Source organism: Haliotis rubra, unplaced genomic scaffold (assembly GCF_003918875.1).
Source record: "Haliotis rubra isolate DU_JTF1 unplaced genomic scaffold, ASM391887v1 Scf21, whole genome shotgun sequence".
Lineage (NCBI taxonomy): Eukaryota > Metazoa > Mollusca > Gastropoda > Lepetellida > Haliotidae > Haliotis > Haliotis rubra.
The window spans coordinates 810,921-828,871 of NW_025766114.1; the positions used below are offsets into that span (position 1 = coordinate 810,921).

At 38.2% G+C, this 17,951-nt stretch overlaps 1 protein-coding gene across 1 annotated transcript in view; it reads right to left on the reverse strand.

Annotated features, from left to right (window-relative positions):
- LOC124276542 (protein MON2 homolog) overlaps positions 1-16,080 on the reverse strand; it is a 98,349-nt gene extending 82,269 nt beyond the window's left edge. The window contains 1 exon segment of the mRNA XM_046712180.1: positions 15,979-16,080. The gene's annotated coding sequence lies outside the window, so the exon portion shown is untranslated.
- Between the last annotated feature and the right edge of the window lie 1,871 nt (positions 16,081-17,951).

A 17,951-nucleotide genomic window follows, 5' to 3' on the forward strand; every position in this document is an offset into this window, starting at 1 on the left:
TCTGAGTTAGATGAAATCAGTTCTATGATGCTGAAGTCAGTTCTATGAAGATGAAGTCAGTTCTATTATGAAGTGAGTTCTATGAAGATAAAGTTAGTTATATGATGCTGTAGTCAGTTCTATGATGCTGAAGTCAGTTCTATGAAGATAAAGTCAGTTCTATGATGCTGAAGTTTGGTTTTACGCCGCTTTTAGCAATATTCCAGCAATATCACGGCGGGGGACACCAGAAATGGGCTTCACTCATTGTACCCATGTGGGGATTCGAACCCAGGTCTTCGGCGTGATCAGTTCTATGAATATAAAGTCAGTTCTATGATGCTGAAGTCTGTTCTATTTTAGATGAAATCAGTTCTATGATGCTGAAGTCAGGTCTATGATGCTGAAGTCAGTTAGACAAAGCCGAAATCAGTTTAATGACACAAGTCAATTCAATGAAGATGAAGTCGATTCTATGATGCTGAAGTCAGTTCTATGAAGATGACAATGCTGAAGTAAACTTAATGACGATAAAGACGGTTCAATGAATCTTATATCAACTTCATGTTGCTGAAGTCAAGTCAATGAACAGAAGGAAAGTTTAATGAAATTTATGTCATTCTGATGTTTTGTGTGAAATTCATGAAATCTGCATCACAAGATTAAAGTGAGTTTCCATACCTTTTAAACTTAAATACTAGTCCTACAAGACATGCAAAATATGGCACTCTGACAGCAGTTTAATGCTGATCAAAACTAATAATGTTGCAACATAACTGTAAATATGAGACACTAGTATGACATAACCATGCAGGTCTGAACAATCTCCATATGTTTAACTACTGTTAGCTGATCTCAGAACCTTTCAGTTAATCACTACAACATGTATTCTAGGTTGTAACAGAAGCGCCAATCTGAAGTCGATTCTAGTAAACATCTCTTCAACGAAGCAGATGAAATCTTCTCCAAGTTCAGAACTTTTCACCTGTTCCAATACGACTTTTGTCCTTAAGCAAACGTCCATAGAGATCAGGGACTAAATAGAGCAGATCCACTTCAGCTTAAAACCGTTATCAACATATTTGCATAATGTCTTAAAGTTGCAGGATTCTTCACAGAAAGCAAGAAAATCAGACACTTTCTGTCATAACGTGTCAATGATTTTGATAAATCCCCTACATGAATGTCTGCAATTTCAATTATTTGCACAAATCCATCGATTTTCTCCATGCATGCTAAATCTGTGATTTTTCTACAGCGTAATATTGTTGGACTTTAAATAAACTGAATTGACCTTCTTCAGTGTTTTCTATAAATTACTGAATTTAATTCAATATTTTCAAGAAACACATATAAAATTTATACTGCAAACTTTCAGAAATGATCTCCTTTACCAAAAGCAGAAAGCCTCACTTGGTGCCAACCTTGAACAATCAACGCCAGCTGAGAAACAGCGGAAAAACTGTTTTTCTTGATATTAGATGTGAACACTTTTACGTTGTATCTCAAAATATCTCATTTCCTTCATATTATCAAGATTATTGCAAATGATAATATTTTCGAAATCAAGTTTTATAAAACTCTGCTTAAAGGTGACGAGGAGAGTCAAACACTTTTGAAATTTGCCGAAATTTGTTATTTACTGAGGATATCCTGTCCTACATTAAATTCTGATCATGTTGCAACAGTCCAACCGCCTGTAATATGAACACTGAGTGTAAATCTTCAGATGTGAAATAGTTGTCTATCAAACGCTATTTCAGTTTACTTAATAGAGAGATAAAAATGTTGTTTAACTGATAATGATAATTACTGATAAAAAACCAAATACTGGGTAACAAAGACATGATAAAGCATGAGTGATGAATTTTATCTATCATTCTTAGGTGGGCGTGATCTGATCACCAAGGTGCAGTTGTACAAAACAACCTTAGCGCTAACACTGTCGTAAGTCTATGTTAAAGAATGGGAGTTATGGTCACTTTTGTACTAAGATTGTTTTATCTTTGTACAATGGCATCCAGGGCCCAGTTCCTCACAGTGCTCGTAGCGCTAAGATGATCGTATCTCCCATAGTTTAACATAGACTTACGACAGTCGTAGCGCTTCGATCGTTTTGAGGAATGGGGCTCTGGTTGGCAAGTGTCAGGTGCTAAGATTGTATCCTGTCAGTGAGCAGTTTGCTATTCAGCCGACAGATCAACAATGTTCAGTACCTTTGTATACAGTACCGGTGGTTACAACACGCTAAAGAAGCCACTTGGCCAATGGCAGACGACCAAATGGTTGAAACACGTACAATCACATACACATGAAACATGACTAACAAAACTTGTGGTTCACTACCATGTGAAATTCATCGGTACGTGTTCACTCCAAACAGACTATAGACATTATCCTTGCAATTCAGATTTACTGTAATCTGTCATACAGACCTTGAAACAAATATATCCCAGAAAGCCCATGCAAGTCTAGAATGTGTGGCAAGTCTAGAATATATGGCAAGTCTAGAATATGTGGCAAGTCTAGAATATGTGGCAAGTCTAGAATATGTGGCAAGTCTAGATTGCCACAGTTTCTGAAAATGAAGAAAGTCTCTGGGCTCCTTTTCATTATATTTTATGAGTATTTTTTAAGAACATTTTTTGTCTATAAAATATATTCATTTCAGAAACTAGATGTTAGTCTAGATTTACTGCTACTGTTAGCTCCTTTCAGCAGAGAAAATAATTTAAGGTGAACTTTAAATGACATTCTTATAGCCAGCAGAGAAAATGATTTAAGGTGAACTTTAAATGACATTCTTATAGCCAGCTCAAAGGAGAAGATGAAACTTCAGCGACAGACACGGACCACGAACCATAAGACCGAAACAGGTCATCAAAAAGTAAAACACAAATATACGTAAATGTTATTTTGTGGTCTGCAGTCTTATTGTTAATCGTCTAACTACATAACAACTCGCATAAAAGGGAATCTGTAATTTCTACACCATATGCAGCCAATAGGCTGTTTACCCCTTATTGTTTCCTTTGGCTCAAAATAATCCAAAACAATTGGTACTGGGTGAGTCTAGACATTTCCTATACATTCTTTATGCTCTGTATTATCTCAGAACCAGATTTACCAAATATACATCTCGTATAAACAAGCAATACAGATCTGAATGTCATAAAGTATGTGTGTACCTATAGGTTTACATTATATAAGTACTGATGTTTTTATAGCGTACAAAGCTTGAAACTAATGACTTTGTTACTATACTTGTTCAACATTTATGGTGTTGGCGCTTCTTTAATTACTACAAGTAAATGTTATAATGTAACTGCATCCAACAAAAACATTATTTTTATTACTTTTTTATTGGAAATATTTTAGTTTTTAAAGTTATATCATCAGTTGTTTGATCATTGCTATGAAAGATAAAAACAATTCTTCATTTTTTTCTCTCTATTTAATGCGTTCGTGTAAAGATTCCATTACAGAACCTGTGAAGATCCGGATTAGAATTGGTCTTCAGCAACCCATGCTTGTTGCAAGAGGTGACTAACGGAATCAGATGGTCAAGCTTGTTGACTTGGTTGACACGTCATTGTATCCCATTTGTGTACATCAATGGTCATGATGTTAACCACTGGATTGTCAGGTCCAGGCATGATTATTCACAGACTGCTGTCATGAAGCTGGAATATCACTAAATGTGGCTTTAAACAAACAAACAAACAAACAAACAAACAAGTGAGTAGATCCAAAATTCCCCATTGTAGCCTCAAAAGTCAACTGTGAGTGAGTGAGTGAGGTTTTACACCACTTTTAGCAATATTCAAGCAATATTATAGGGAACGACAATAGAAATAAGCTTCACAAATTGTACCAATGTGGGGAATCAAACCTGTGACTTCAACATAACAAGCAAACACTTTAACCACTATGCTATCCATCATTGTGTTTGGTTGACCATACATGTATATACACCTAGGGTCTTGACTCATTGCATTATGTATGACAATTTGTGTTCACTATTACCACAGTTTACTTTATTTGATCAAATCATGCAGTGTGTATCTAGTGTACTGTATGAATGATCATTTAGTTCAGCGGTGTGAATCTCACTCTCAGTAAAATCGTGTAGAAACTGATGAGCAAAACACTAAGTGACACCGACCAGATTGAGTGTTACTCGTGCCTTGAGTGAGTGAGTGAGTTTTGCTTTACGCCGCACTCAGCAATATTCCACCTATATGGCGACGGTCTGTAAATAATCGTGTCTGGACCAGACAATCCAGTGATCAACAGCATGAGCATCGATCTACGCAATTGGGATACGACGACATGTGTCAACTAAGTCAGTGAGTCTGACCACCCGATCCCGTTAGTCGCCTCTTACAACAAGCATGGGTTACTGAAGATCACTTCTAACCCGGAAGTTCAAGGGTCACTGGTGCCTTGATATTGACACCCTAACTGCCAGTAAACCGAACTGAATGTTGGTAGTAGAAGTCATCAAACATCAACTTTAGAATGTTATTCATTGATCAACATCCAACGGTGACCCTAAAAACATACATAAAATGACAATCTGGCGATCCTAAATTCAAACAATGACAAAAAATATTAAGAATAACAAGTGGGAGAGTTATACTCACTCACAATAATGTTGACACATTGATGTTCAATCAATGCACTAAACAATCACCGAAGTAGTCATTTTGTCCAATTGTGTACTGCAATGGTAGTGCTCACACACAACCGTCATTACAGCGTAAAAAAATGACATCAAATACTATTAAGATTGCCTATCACCCTTGGCTGTGTATTTCAAAAATATTTAGTTTCATTGGCATGTATTGTTTTAAAACTTTAAAGCCCATTTGTCAATTTTGGAAGTGCCCTTGGTGTTCATTACCCTATTTGTGTCAACAGCACTGAAACTAATAACACAGCTACATTCAAAGCCACGTTTGTGCAGATGGCCCCAAACTGCAACACACAATGCCAAAGGCATTATTCTTTTTTTTAAATCCAACAAGGTGTATCAATTTTGTATCAATTTAATTCTTAAATAAAATAATTCAAAGTGCTTTTACTTCTTTGCAAAAACATGTTACCCTAAATTTGAATTAAAGTGCTGCGATTCGTACCAAACAAAACATCTACAATGACTAACAACACTTTTCCACTAAATCGAAACAGCCATGTAACAAAATTCCTGTCTGATCAGTTTGCACAACTTTCCATGCCTCTGAATAAATGTGACATGGGGGAGACGGAAAAAGCGTGATAGTGAACTTCAGCAGCCTGAAGAGATCCAATTACCCGAGAGGCACCATCACAGAATATTTAGGATTGAGAGTGTAAAATGCATTAAGCCTAAACCATTCATCAAAATTAATTCTTAACAAATATCAAGTGAATTTGGAGGCATTTCCTTACTAAACCTTCTCAGAAAACGATAATCTACCAGTTTTCGTAACATGATTTTGTGTTTGGTCAAAGTCTGACAGGTGCTTGCTTTACATGACCAGGCAAGATTCACTGTCAGCCTGCAGCCTCGACAAGATTAGTTACTGACCATAGTCTATATTGTATAGAGGATACTTCTCAACCCAAACCTTGCTGGAACTTTTGTTACTGCTTTGGTCTTTTGAAATAACTTTTTCAGAGGCTACCATTTCTTTTAATGGAACAGAACTTGTCCATCACCTAGTAAAGTTGGCTGCCTTGCTATTCAAGTCCTAGGCACCGATTTAGAACTAGATCATCCATTCCTAGCCATGCTACAAGAATGTATGAGTGCTAAACCCATGGATGTACAGTAATTCTCTCCTTTTGAGAGTCTAGATAAGTGGACAGTTTACCAGTCTGTTAGAGGGACAATGAGTGCTTTTTATTAATATTTTTAGAAATTATGATTTAAGCTATTATTTATTACATCAGAGACTTGTGCAAGCCTAATACATCCCCTGCCAAGTTGGCTGTTAGGGGGACAATGTGGTTTTTTATTGATATTTTTTAGAAATTATCATTTAAGCTATCATTTATTACCTTAGAGACTAGTGTAAGTCTAATCCATCCCCTGTTAAGTTAACTGTCAAGCTATTTATAGGCCTTGTCCTTGGTCCAGAACTGGACCATCTGCAGGTTAAGTTGGCTGTTTCAGGGTTTTGCACAGACTTTGAAAAAAGAGTGACCCACAGTATTTATTTTTGGGAGTCATTTTCAATATTTGGGAGTCCTGGACATTTTTGCATAATATTTATGTGTGTATATAAAAAAGCAAGAGTTTTGCAAAGATTTTATTGTTTTGTGTTGTATTGTCATTTATATGTTAGTTAATAAATAGTATATTTTTCACTGTTCAGTTCAGTCATAACAAACTCCACTATACTGAACAAATAATCAGGCTTGTGATTTATTCACTGTAACATACAGTTATTAACATGAATTGAAAGAAATATCTAAATTAATGAAGACCTCACAAAAAACTATCATTGTTTGCTATCAAATCGATTTTATTGACTCTGAACTGAATTCTGAGGGTCACTCATAAAACTTGCGTCAAGCTTGACTTGTATGATAATATTTTGAGAGTCTTTAACAAAATTTTTGCGTCAAATCCGCAGGAATCCCGCGCCATGTAAAACCCTGCTGTTTGAAGTCATAGATCAACAGCTACCCCTGTCCTACAGCTTGTTCAGTTTGACCTGATCAAGTGAATACTAATGCATTACATGACCGTGTCACAACTGGTTGGGTCTATTATTGTGAAGGGGTGCATCTTTGTCAGTTGATTGTCAACATGTCCGAACAGCAGAGACAAAGTAGCCTTTTGACATCTCAGTGTCGAGAAATCGCCAGCAATGTCCTAACTTTCTTTAAACTTACAAAAGAAGCTACAGATGGTTTAATGTTTCCGATCCAGGCTTTTAGGTAGCGAGCAGCAACATTGTTAACATTCTCTGCTCCCCCTATCTAATGAAGTTAACTCGACCTGCCGTTTGTGCCATTTGACCTCCCGGGTCATGCATATGTAGAGTAGCTCAGGTCAAGCTGAACAAGCTGTAGTAAGGTTGGCTATACCAGGGAGACTCTATAAGGGGGAGTGGTCACTCCTCGGAAAGCTCCTAAGCTATGCCTCGGCTCGTCACGTGACCAGTGCAGCCAATATGGCGGCAGCGTAGTTTTTAAGATTGAGCCCGGTTTATTTTCAACAGCTGATTACATACGCTGAGTGTTGTGACAACTGAAAACCTACATGTAGAAGATAAGTTACCTATTCTGTCACTTCATTTTAAGTCAAATACTTGTTATTAGTGTCAGTATAATTACAGTAGCTTTGTAGTAAAGTTTCAAGTGGGCATGTTGTAGCTCACTGGCTTCAATTCTCAGTACACAGTGAAGAAAGACTAACTTATATCGCTAAAAACTTCTTTCACATATTCGTTTAATTTTTAGAAGGGAAATATACCTTTTGTTAAAAGGTGTTTGCAAGTAATAGTGATATTTTTATAACTAAAAAATTTTTGTTAGGGTGTATTTGAGGTGTGTGAAAAATATGACATATCGCCGATCTGCCATTGAAATACTACAGGGCGTTGTTTGAGTGTTTCTAGTTAGTGTTCAAAAACATCTTTCACATACACCTTTAATTTTTATGAGGGGAATATACCATCAGGTGAGAGGTGTTTGCAAGTAATAGTAATAGTTTTATAATTAAAAAAAAAATGTTAGTGTGTATTTGAGGTGTGTGAAAAATATGACATATCGCCGATCTGCCATTGAAATACTACAGGGCGTTGTTTGAGTGTTTCTAGTTAGTGTTCTAAAACATCTTTCACATACACCTTTAATTTTTATGAGGGGAATATACCATCAGGTGAAAGGTGTTTGCAAGTAATAGTGATAGTTTTATTTTTTATTTTTTGTTACTGTGTATTTGAGGTGTGTGAAAAATATGACATATCGCCGATCTGTTCTGATACGCCATTGCATGGTGCTTGTGATGCTTGAGTGTTATAGTTCTAAAACTTCTTTCTTTCTTGTTGATCTTAGTATTTGACAAAACTGGAAAGGTGTTTGCAAGGCTTTGTGATAGTTCTAAACTTTCTGTTCTTGAGGGGTCTGTGACAGTGTCAGTTAACATTCTTTCAATGCCCATGTCATTCCACACATGCAATAAGATATCTGAATTAGTTACTAATGTAAAAAAATGTCTCAAAGTAGATTTTTTATAAAAAGGACAGCTGATGTTAACATGTGTTCTACCGATAGTTTTGCGTTCTTTAACATGTTTGGGGAGGGATGGCCGTGGTGTATCATTTATTCTTTCATTCATTCACATATGTTCTTTTTCTTTTGTTCTTTTTCTTAATTTCTTTCATTCATTCACATAAAATTCTTGCTCTTAATTCATTCATTCATTCATTGTAAAATTCCGACCTATACAATACACTGGCTGAAGTACTGTTAAACGCAGCCGAAGTTGCGCTGGGGCCGAACCAAGTCACTGTGTGCGTTGGAGCATGACGAGGCACACGTTAATTAGTGCAAATGGTAAAGAAAGCAAGCGAGTGACCTATCCCTGTTGTAGAGTATCCCTGGCTATACTGATGTATAAAGTCCAAGGCATCGACTCATAACTGTCCGTTTCTGAACTCTAGTTGGCCCATTGGAGAAGTTGTATTTTCAGAGATTAAGTCACAAACACATAACCAGCCCAACTGGTTATATTGCTGTTTTTAATTTCATGGCTTAGACTCTGATCTGGCTCATTATCCAGTAAAGTTGGTTGTTTCCCACTGTTTAAATACAGTCGTTTGCCTCATTATTACTAAACTCGCAAATTTGCTTCCAACAATATTTGCACAAAATGTTCACAACAATTATACAGGCATAGGCTCCAAATTTCCCCACTAAATGCCCCAAACTCTGCTGTTAGCATTTACCTCACAGCCTTGTCTCTGTTTGTCATAGTACACAAATAGGAGTGAGTGAGTGAGTTTAGTTTTACGCCACACTCAGCAATATTCCAGCTATATGGCGGCGGTCTGTAAATAATCGAATCTGGACCAGACAATCCAGTGATGAAACAGCATGAGCATCGATCTGCGCAATTGGGAACCGATGACATGTGTCAACCAAGTCAGCGAGCCTGAACACCCGATCCCGTTAGTCGCCTCTTACGACAAGCATAGTCGCAACACAAATAGGAATGGTGCTCGTATTATTAACCACTAAGCAACTGATGATACACCCAGTTAAACTAAGCAGATCCAATGGCAGCAGAAATAATCCAGATGACATCCAAAAATACCACTTCAACCCAAATATGTAATTTGTTATCACTAGAACAGAACAATCATCAAAAACACATTGCATGTTATAACTGTGTTTGCATGAATAGCATTCTGACAGGGGACATGAAAATAAACCCATGCTAAAAAGTCAACATATCCATGGCCTATACTTTAAGTAATTGTCCAACCATTTTGAAACCAGTATTCTGACTCTGCTTACATTTCACTACAGACAGCTTGGTCAGAACAGATTCATGGACAAGCCATAATCATTTTTATAATCATATGGATAACACAACTTCATTATTTTTACCCAGTGTGCTCTTTATCTACAATAACTACAAAAAATCAGCATTTTTATATTTGACAGTCAGTGGTATATATAACACTTTCACTTCACTAAATATAGTAATTGAGTCCTTCTCAGAGACGTCACATCATGGCTGTTATTTTGAACAAGAGAGTGACAGCAACCAAGGCAATCTGAGTGTCATACTCCTGTCTAAGAGCATTTCATACACCAACAATTGCAATGCAAAGTTCAAAAATAGCTCTTTAGCTCATTTCAAGTCAAATCGTGTCAAGCTTGAGGTTGATGCGAACATCTAGCCCAGCCCTGACACAAAATGTTTTATCTTCTGACATCAAACATTACCTTCTTAATAGGTTTGGAAAGTCTTCAAAGGAGAGCACTGGCATAGAGTCCATCACTTCAAAGTGTATTTTACATAAACATAACTGATACGGTGGAAAAGGCAAGATGAGCTGCTTTAAAAGGCTGATGGTGACCAGAGGTAACTCCCCGCTTCCTTTCAAATGACAGAGGGTTGGCAAATATTTTGGACACCTTGAAGTGTACTGTAGTTCTTGTCAGCTCCAAGCTGTTATAGATTCATTAAAGTACTGATAGATAAAAATAGGGCACTGTAGCTCACCTACACTCAGCAGTTTAAAATGTCAGCAAGAACACAGCGAGTGAGTGAGTGAGTGAGTGAGCTGGGGTTTACGCCGCTTTTAGCAATATTCCAGCAATATCACGGCGGGGGACACCAGAAATGGGCTTCACTCATTGTACCCATATGGGGATTGCTGCCTCAGGGTCTTATGATGGTAGTCTGTGGGCAATTGAGCTGGAGCAGACAATCCAGCGCTTTAACCACTAGATTTCATCTAAGAAGACACATTTAACACCCTATACAGTCAAACGTCATGTCAAAGGGTGAAGTGTTGATCTTGCTGTTGTCATGAAGCAAAACCTTGGTCTCTTCATACTCTTTCTTTATGCATTCACTTTTCTATTGTGCCTAACCTCGGATAATTTTAGTATTTACATAAATCCCTTCAACTTCAAAACCACAGTGTTTGACTGTAGGCTTTTTGAGAGAATTTATAGGCAACCAAATTAAAAACACAAAGGCCAAAACGCTGTCAAAATTATAATGAACAAAAATGACTAAGCAAAGGACATAAATTGCTTTTTTTTCAATAAGACTCAGAAATTTGTTTTCAGATCTCCTGACCAATAGGGGTTCATTACTGTTGTGATAAAGTTTCACCTTCACTGGTCCAGTGGTTCCTGAGGGAAGGTTGTTTACAATGCATATACACCTGAAGGGTGCTTCTCACTATATATTAAGCATCTCTTCTTTTCCCGGAATTTGAGGTTTTTGTTTGCTCTCAGGTTTAACTTTTTGTAAGTAAGACCTCTTTCCAGGTTTTACTTTTTGCAAGTAAGTCCTTTTCCCAGGTTTTATCTTTTGCTAACTCTATATGAACATCAACATTCAAATGATAAATGAGTGTTTGAAATCAATTAAAAAATATCGTCCAAGATCAATTTCAAAGTGCAAATGTTTTCCCAAGCAGGATTAGAACCGCATCTATCAGATTAATAAGCGGACGCTCTACCTCACGGCCACCCAGCCGACTAAGTAAGATGTTGGGGGTTGAATTATCTATTTATAGTTACTGTCATTAAATTCATTTTATTTGCGCTGCAGTTATTGTTATGTAGCTTCATTAAATGATCATCTACATTATAATTATCCATCATTGACGGTTTATATGTTAGGGAAAACACTTCCCCTCGGTTTTGGTAGAGAATGTAAAACCTTGGGAGGAGGGAAATCCCTGGGGGGTAAAGCCCCTCATGATTTCCCTCTTCCTTCGGTTTTACATTCTCTACCAAAACAGTGGGGGCGTGTTTTCTCCTATACATGACAGACAGCAGACATTGGCGTATTTGACCTTCAGTTGATTGAGGTAACACTAATGTTATTTGAACACAAAATGGTGTAGATGTACATTTGCCACTGTGTTCGATGCTTCAATTTTATGTTTGAGACAAGTCATTGAATTGAATGTTTGCCCAGAGAGTGTCACAAACATGATAAACAACCACTGCTCACCATTGTGTTTCACATGGGACATCACACATAAAAATTATTTTCTCATGAAATGTTCCCTTATTTCTTTCCATGAGTATATAAACCATCTTTTTTTTTCTCCTTTAATATTAAAGTGTAATAAATCTGTTATATTTCACATGCGCTAGTATGTAATACATATAAATAATCAAGTATAGACTGGAGAAACCAGTGGTTGAAAGCATGAGCACCAGTCCATGCAAATAGGGGTGGAGAATCAGCATCAAACTGGATCACCTAATTATCTTAAAACAGTTGTTAGGGATATAGCAGGCAAGAGTGGAGATCAGTAGTTTCTTTTGAGTCCAATATGCACGTAGATCCAGGTTAGAATTGGTCTTCAGCAACCCATGCTTGTTGTCGAGTCGACTAACGGGAACGGGTGGTCAGGCCTGAGGACCTGGTTGATGCATGTCATCATGTCACAAGTTTATACATTGATGCTCATGACGTCAATCATTGGACTACCTAGTCCAGACTCAATACTTACAGACCATCATCATATAGCTTGCAAACAAGCGCAACAAACAAAACAAACTCTGGATCCCAATAGGATGAGTCTCACAGACCCCAACACACAAAAATTCAACATGCTTACTAACGCTGAAGGGGTCGTTGTCGGCACAGGTACTACAGATTCGTACCCCAGGTACCTTTCTGTATACAGATATGTACCCTAAACAAAGTCAAAATACAGAAACGTACCCGGTACCCCTAAAAGGTGGACGAGTCCATATTCCGCAATCCAAAAGCGAAACTGTATGTAGTTGTTCCCTGTTCAACTGATTCCGAGTGGTATTCATGTGCATCACGAAATATCCGTTACTGTGTATTCTCATTACTTACATAACGCAATCAAATGTATCTAATACAACAGTATGACAGTTCCGGTCAAGAATACGACACAATGGGAATGGAATCATCCTAGGGTACGTTTCTGTATTCTCATAATGGCCAAGGTACGTTTCTGTATACAGAAACGTACCTGGGGTACATATCTGTAGTACCCGTGCCGACAACGACCCCTTCAGCCCTACTAACAGAACACATGCCTCTTTCATCATGAATATTTACATACATAAGCCTGGCTGACCTTAATGTGCAACATGTACCAGGTAACACTGTTACGCCGGACAGATGCACCGATACGTGTCCAATGCACAATCTGTCAGTCTCTCGTGTGAGGAAGGCTGATGTCAGAAATGTGAGCTGAACGCTATGTGATAGGGTTGAACGGTGAACGCTGTTGTGTACAGCTGGAGGATGGAGACAGAACGATAGGTCTGGGGACAAATGGGAGTCGATCAATGCCTTGCATCCAGGAAAAGCGAGTAATATAGATTTGGGAGTGGGGCTGTGGAAGAGGTTTAACAGAGAGGTGTTGCCTAAATCCAACGGTTATTTGGTGTTGAGTTTCAGAATATCTCAGGCACAGTCAGGCTCTTAGTCTCTGAATATAAATAATTTTGATAGTAACAAAAAATCTCAATTATCTCAGTTAAATGAAAAGAAGCCTCAGTGAGATGGGAAATTAGGAGGAAATCTAGACTTGCTTCACTTAGGCTGGGCAGTAGGGAAAGTAATGTGATCAGGAATGTGAGACACAGACTAGCACATATCCTCAAAGGTGGTGATGCAAATGATTGCTACACATTTTTCCCATGTGGGAATTTTACTTAACTGAGGAAGACATCCGTACAGAAAATGAGGGTTGGCTTGTTTGATTACGAAATACACCTATGAAGAGAGAGTTTTGTGCTGTGTATGAGGGCAAATCAGTATCATACTGAGGTTGGTCTTCTTGATTGAGAAACACATCTGTGTAGGGACTGAGGGTTGAGCAGAAAAAGGAATACAGGTATGTAGGGATAGGGTCTGGGTACATGAACACCTATGTATTGACTGTGGGTGGGTCAGCTAGATTGAGGAATACATGTGTGTAGGGACTGAGGGTAGGGGTGCTAGACTGAAGAATACAGGTATGTAGGGACTGAGGGTAGGGGGTCGAGATTGAGGAATACATGTATGTAGGGACTGAGGGTAGGGGGTCAAGATTGAGGAATACATGCAGGTAGGGACTGAGGGTAGGGGTTCGAGATTGAGGAACACATGTAGGTAGGGACTGAGGGTAGGGGTTCGAGATTGAGGAACACATGTAGGTAGGGACTGAGGGTAGGGCTGTTAGATTGAGGAATACATGTAGGTTTGGACTGAGGGTAGGGCTGCTAGATTGAGGAATACATGTAGGTAGGGACTGAGGGTAGGGGTGCTAGATTGAGGAATACAGGTAGGTAGGGACTGAGGGTAGGGCTGCTAGATTGAGGAATACATGTATGTAGGGACTGAGGGTAGGGGTGCTAGATTGAGGAATACATGTAGGTAGGGACTGAGGGTAGGGGTGCTAGATTGAGGAATACAGGTATGTAGGGACTGAGGGTAGGGCAGCTAGATTGAGGAATACATGTATGTAGGGACTGAGGGTAGGGCTGTTAGATTTAGGAATACAGGTATGTAGGGACTGAGGGTAGGGGTGCTAGATTGAGGAATACAGGTATGTAGGCACTGAGGGTAGGGGTGCTAGATTGAGGAATACATGTATGTAAGGACTGAGGTAGGGTAGGGCTAGATTGAGGAATACATGTATGTAGGGACTGAGGGGACTGAGGGTAGGGGTGCTAGATTGAGGAATACAGGTATGTAGGGACTGAGGGTAGGGGTGCTAGATTGAGGAATACAGGTAGGTAGGGACTGAGGGTAGGGGTGCTAGATTGAGGAATACAGGTAGGTAGGGACTGAGGGTAGGGGTGCTAGATTGAGGAATACAGGTAGGTTACTAAGGGACTGAGGGTAGGGCTGCTAGATTGAGGAATACAGGTAGGTAGGGACTGAGGGTAGGGACTGAGGGTAGGGCTGCTAGATTGAGGATTACAGGTAGGTAGGGACCGAGGGTAGGGGTGCTAGATTGAGGAATAGAGGTATGTACGGACCGAGGGTAGGGGTGCTAGATTGAAGAATACATGTAAGTAGAGGCTAGGGTAGGGTTGGTTTATTAAGAATATATGTTGGTTCTGAGACACAACTATTGCTGCTGGTTATTTTCTTTATATCATGAGTACTTCCATGTGACTTTTCAGTCTAGATATCATATGTAACATATGTTATATTTGGGAGTACAGATTCTCAGTAAAATACAGAGTCTAGTACTTTTGTTGGCAATTAGGTGTCTGACTCCGAGAGTATGGGTTCAAATCCCAGATGGGACTCAACCCAACAAAAGTCTAGAACCTGTACTTTACTGAGAAGGTGTAATCCCAAAATAGTATAGTATATGTTACATTTGTCCATTTTGTAACTGGCATTGTGTATTCATAGATATATGATATATCTTACATAAATTCCACGGAAACAGTGATATAATGCCATCTCATGAAGATAACATTGCAACATAGTTGCATGCCACATTTTCCGTGTGCTTCCTACAATTAAGAGCTTAAAAACATTTTTATTGTGAATTGAATTCTATTTCAATCACATTTCCATACACTTTTATCTAACAACCTTATCTCAAAGTAAAAGAAACGTCTATCCATCATGAGTTGAGATGATTGTGTCTAAATTGAGATGATTGTGTCTAACTTATGTCCTGAACATCGTAGTATTTCACATCAATTAGAGTCCATTTAACATCACAATGGTTTGGTTTTAAAGCTTCATCATCATTGTTAGAAAGAATTATGCCGGTATTGTATCACATTTCTCACATTTAATTCTTTTCGATGTTAACGCACGAAGGTGCTTACAAATGCCAGTTATTTAAAGTAAGTCGACATTCATCTTCATTAAACTCTGTGTTTAGCAACAACAATGACAATGATTACATAACACAAATCATTACCCAATCGTAGATATATCATAGATACATGATCAGAATAATGCTTGGATTTATCACTTAGTAACCCAACACAACAGGAGATTATCAAGATGAACTGGGTAATGGCTGTCAATCCCAAACTGGGTAAATAGTGAAGATCACCTCCAAGTTTGAAAAGATATTTTAGACAGCATGTCATGCTGTCGTGCAGGTCATGTATCACATGACTATTTAAGCATTGAGATCGGAATGTTATTTAGAGAGATAAATATCTTCAAAGATGATGAAGACCTGAGATTATCATATGACTGACAGCCTGTTTGTGTGATCATTATCATCACCATTGGATATCATGGTATATAGCATCCCTGTTTAGGATTACAATGCACCCTGGGATTATACTCACCCTAATTCAGCCTTATCATTAATGCTTGGAGTTCAATACTGAATAAAATGGCCTGTCTGTTTCTCCCAGTGCACTTCCGCTTTACAAGCCTTGTACACGAAGGCAATGCTAAAAATAGATCCTGCCTCAAACAGGTGTTGACACAATCTGTTCCCTGTGAAAGTCAGAGACCTAGTGTGCTTACAGATATGTGGTTTGGGGGCTGCTGTGATGCTAATTAGGATGAAATGAACGGCACTGATGATAATTGTTACTTTTACTTGAAGATAAATCAGCTTTCTGTATATTGATTAGCAGATGTTTTTTTTCACAAATATGGGCAGGATCTTGTCACTTGTATATGAGAAGCATAAAACCCCTCACACAACCTGACAGCCATGCGTTACTATAAAGACATCATAATTATTATTTATTTAGTAAAACCATCCAAGGAAATTAAGAGGTACAATTATCTAAGGATGATAATGTTTATCATTACTTCCTGCTCATTGTCCCTAAATTTCAGTATTTAGGGTTATATGGTTGTATATTTGTCTACATTGAGTTATAAATATAGGAGATATGAAAACTTTTCAATAAATCCAAATAAACTATTAACAGCCACATTGATTCCCATTTAAGTACCTGTAATCTATGTTTGTAGTAAGAGTTCAGATGGTTGGTGGGGTAGCCTAGTGGTTAAAGCATTCGCTCGTCATGCCGAAGACCCGGGTTTGATTCTCCACATGGGTACAATGTGCGAAGCCCACTTCTGGTGTCCCCGGCCATGATATTGCTGGAATATTGCTAAAAATGGCGTAAAACCAAACTCACTCACTCAGCTAAATGGATATGGTTGTCAGGGAGTGTGACAGACACAAGAAATGCAGGCCTCAGACATTTACCGCCATGTCGAAACCCATAAGCACAGGTATGGTGCTGCAAAACCTACAAACATTTCAAGATGAACTGGGATTCAAACCTAAAAGAACAGGTTCCTGGTATGCCAAAGGGACACAACTCTGCACAGCAAATTGCAGCACCTTTGATAATCCAAATCTTGCGTAACCCCCGAAAAAGGACTGATGAAAGCTAATAATAGTTTCTAGGGTTGTCTTTTTTCTAATCATGGAGAGATTACCAACTTAAGCCTTGAAAAAAATGCCCAAAAGTTTATCATAAAACTTATGTGAATCAGAAAAATATCTGCATCAGAGGTACCAAATTATAAAGGAAAGTAACAAAATAGTCAAAACTTCTTTTAATATAGAGACATTTATGTTACAGGTGAAAACACCCTTTCTACATTCATCATAAATCTCTGACAAAAATGTGGATTGTACAATTCCAACTATATCGTGAAGAGGATTTTATGAATCACAATAAAGGGAGTATAATACCAGGTGTATCCTACCCTACCCAGTGACACCAGTCAAAAATACATGTGAAGGCACGTTAATTGTTAACCTGAAAAGAATCAAGAACGTATGGTGTAAATCTTTATAGGAAATTGCATCAGACAATATATCTAACTGATGCAACAAGTTTAGAAACATTCTCCACCGTAAAACTTTTTGAAAGCTTTACTAAAGCCTTCACTGATGTAATCTTGATTGAGAAACATCTCAGCATATGGCATCCTTTGAAATCTTGGTGGAAAGAACATGCTTGATTGTACTTCAAAAGTTTGTAATGTAAACAACAAAGGCTGAAACTGCTGGAATATTCTTGAAAGAAGAAAGTTGATTGTTGTATAGTTGAAGTTATCGCTCTTGTCATACACTCTTGAGGAAAGTGTTTTGTCTCTGAATCTTTGTGCATAGGTCTGAATACGACACAGATGAGGCAGTCTCACTTGTCTCCTTTACTTGTACTTCTACCGACGCCATATAGCTGGAATATTGCTGAGTGTGGCGTAAAACTATACTCACTCACTACTTCTAGCAGGTCAGTCAGTGGAGGGAGTGAGTGAGTTTAGTTTTACGCTGCACTCA